The sequence below is a fragment of the Etheostoma spectabile genome, chromosome 15 (genome assembly GCF_008692095.1).
Source record: "Etheostoma spectabile isolate EspeVRDwgs_2016 chromosome 15, UIUC_Espe_1.0, whole genome shotgun sequence".
Classification (NCBI taxonomy): Eukaryota; Metazoa; Chordata; class Actinopteri; order Perciformes; family Percidae; genus Etheostoma; species Etheostoma spectabile.
In genome coordinates this window covers 26,527,592-26,530,170 of record NC_045747.1, presented here as the reverse complement: position 1 = coordinate 26,530,170, position 2,579 = coordinate 26,527,592, and the positions used below count along the sequence as shown (strand labels likewise).

The following is a 2,579-nucleotide window of genomic DNA, read 5'->3' as shown; positions in this document are numbered from 1 at the left end:
AGTCACGGGCCAACATTGAACAAATTAACCTTTTAATATGGACCAAAACAAGTTTTGCTTTAACATTAAATATGGAACAAGCATCGCTTATTACCATACAATATATAATTTAATAGTAGAGACATGCAAAATCGAATTTAAAATGAAAATACACATCAATGGCATTCATTTATTAAATAAATAAAATTTAAATAAAAATTGTATGCCTCTTTTCTATTTGCAGCCTTCTGATTTAAATACCAAAATAAACTTTTTCCACTGGCTAATAATTTTACAAATAAAATGATAATAAATCAATCAACCATTCAAGCCCATGCCTTGTAGCAAGAAAAAGTGCATAAAGAAAACGTTAATTATTGCACACTGGTCTAATCTGATGTGCCCAAGCCAGATACCTGGCATCTCTTCTTGGATGCTAGTTCATCGATGTCTGGGCTCAAGCTCTGAGCTGAAGAAATCCTCAGTATCGAGCGAAGATGTTCATCAGTCAGACGTCTCCTGTGAGTTGTTTTGGTCATCTTCATCGAGGAGAAAAGTTGCTCGCATAGATAAGTGCTGCCGAACATGGAGAGCGTCTGAGCAGCTTGGGTGCGGAGCTGAGGCATGGTGTCAGGGATGAACCGTGGAAACTGTGCGGCGCCCACAGCATCATACTTTGACTTCAGCGTGTCGTTGCACTGGAGTTCAATCAGCTCCATTTGGATGTTGGTTGGTGCATTTTCCACATCAACTGCGAAGGGATTACTAAGCAGTTCAAATTTGCATTTTTGGGCATCGAAGTCGGCAAATCGCCGGCTAAACTCAGCGGCGAGAACACTGAGTTTTTCAGCAAACTGTGCGCATGGGAACACGGTGGTAGAGATCTGCGCTTTTATGGATTGGCAGCAGGGAAAATGGCAAAGGTTTCCTTGCAGCATCTGATTCTCTCACAGGCACAGTTTAGTTTTGAAGGCCCTCACTGCAGCGTACATGTCTGTGATGATGCGCCCCCGCCCCTGAAGCTGCAGGTTCAGCGCATCGAGATGGCTTGAGATGTCACAGAGAAAGGCCAGCTCACACAGGAACTTTTGCTCCCGGAGCTCTGCTGTATCCTTCCCTTTGGTTTCCAGGAATTAACATATTTCCTCACGCAGCTCGAAACATCTGTTCAGTACTTTTCCTCTGCTTAGCCATCTCACCTCTGTGTGATACACAGTGCTTCCTGATGTATGATGCAGTGGTAAACAGTTAGCTCACCTGCACAGTTCTCTTCCCGCATCTTCTCCCGAACCATGCCCACCAGTCCACTCTTTTTACCGCACATCGCTGGCGCACCATCTGTCGTTAATCCAACGAGTTTATCCCACGGCAGCTTTATTTCAGTTACACATTTGGAAACCTCCTCAAAGATTTCCTTTCCTGTGGTTGTGCCATGCATGGATTTGAATCCCAATAGCTCCTCCGTAACATACAGATTTGAGTCCACTCCACGGATGAAGACTGACAGCTGAGCAGTATCAGATGCGTCGCAGCTCTCATCCACAGCGAGGGAGAACGCAACAAAATCTTTTCCCTTTTCCATCAGCTGGTCATACAGATTGGTGGCAAGATCACATGTGCGATCAGCTACTGTGTTCCTGCTCAGGCTCACGTTTGAAAATGCTTGTTTTTTCTCTGGGCATACGAGGTCACAAACCTTCATCATGCACTTTTTCACGAACTCTCCCTCATTAAAGGGCCGGGCTGATTTTGCGATCTCTGCTGCCACTATATAACTAGCCTTTACAGCAGCCTCGCTTTGTGATGTGGCTTTTTTAAACATATTCTGTTGTGAAACCAAACTTCTTTTCATCTCCTCTACTTTCTGGCTCCTTTGAGTCATGTCCAGGTCCTTGTATTTGTCATGGTGTTTCGTTTCATAGTGTCGTCTAATGTTGTACTCCTTACTTACAGCCACGTTGACTCCACAAACAAGACAAACAGGTTTGTCTTTCACATATGTAAACAGATATTCTGCCTCCCACTTGTCCAGAAAGCTCCGGTTTTCTGCCTTTCTTTTCGCCATTTTTGGGAAGGGTTAGCTCGCTGACAGTTGTAGCGTCTATGTTGCTATGACTACTGTCACAGAGGAGAGAGCGTTTCTGGGTCCTGTCCTGATTGGCGCGCGAAAACAGCAGAGCATTATGGGATTCGTAGTATTAGTGGTGAATGCGCTGTATAATACCGGCGGGCCAGCTCTAGTAGTAATTTGGTATTGTCTCGCGGGCCAAATATAATTACGCCAGAGTTTGACACCCATGAGCTAGAGCGACAACATTAACTAGCTTGCTGACTAGCAAAGGGAGCTTCTTGTCACTAACTTTCAATGGCCAGAGGATGCATGAAATAACATACAGTTATTATTCAGACAATACATCTTGAATTTCACTACTGGGAAACGGTAGCTAACGCTAGGTGACCTGCAACTTCATGTCTGAAAGGGGTAGCTTAGTCAACTTAATGTTTTTGAGGTTAATTTGGTCAGGGGCAGATTCATGCCACTGACTCAAAAAGCCACGGCACTGATTAGGTTAGCCTAGCTAGCTACTGTTTTCCGAGCT

General features: G+C 44.3%; 1 pseudogene; it reads right to left on the bottom strand.

The window, feature by feature from the left end:
• Nucleotides 1-368: 368 nt before the first annotated feature.
• LOC116702265 (general transcription factor II-I repeat domain-containing protein 2-like) lies at nt 369-2,044 on the bottom strand (annotated as a pseudogene).
• Between the last annotated feature and the right edge of the window lie 535 nt (nt 2,045-2,579).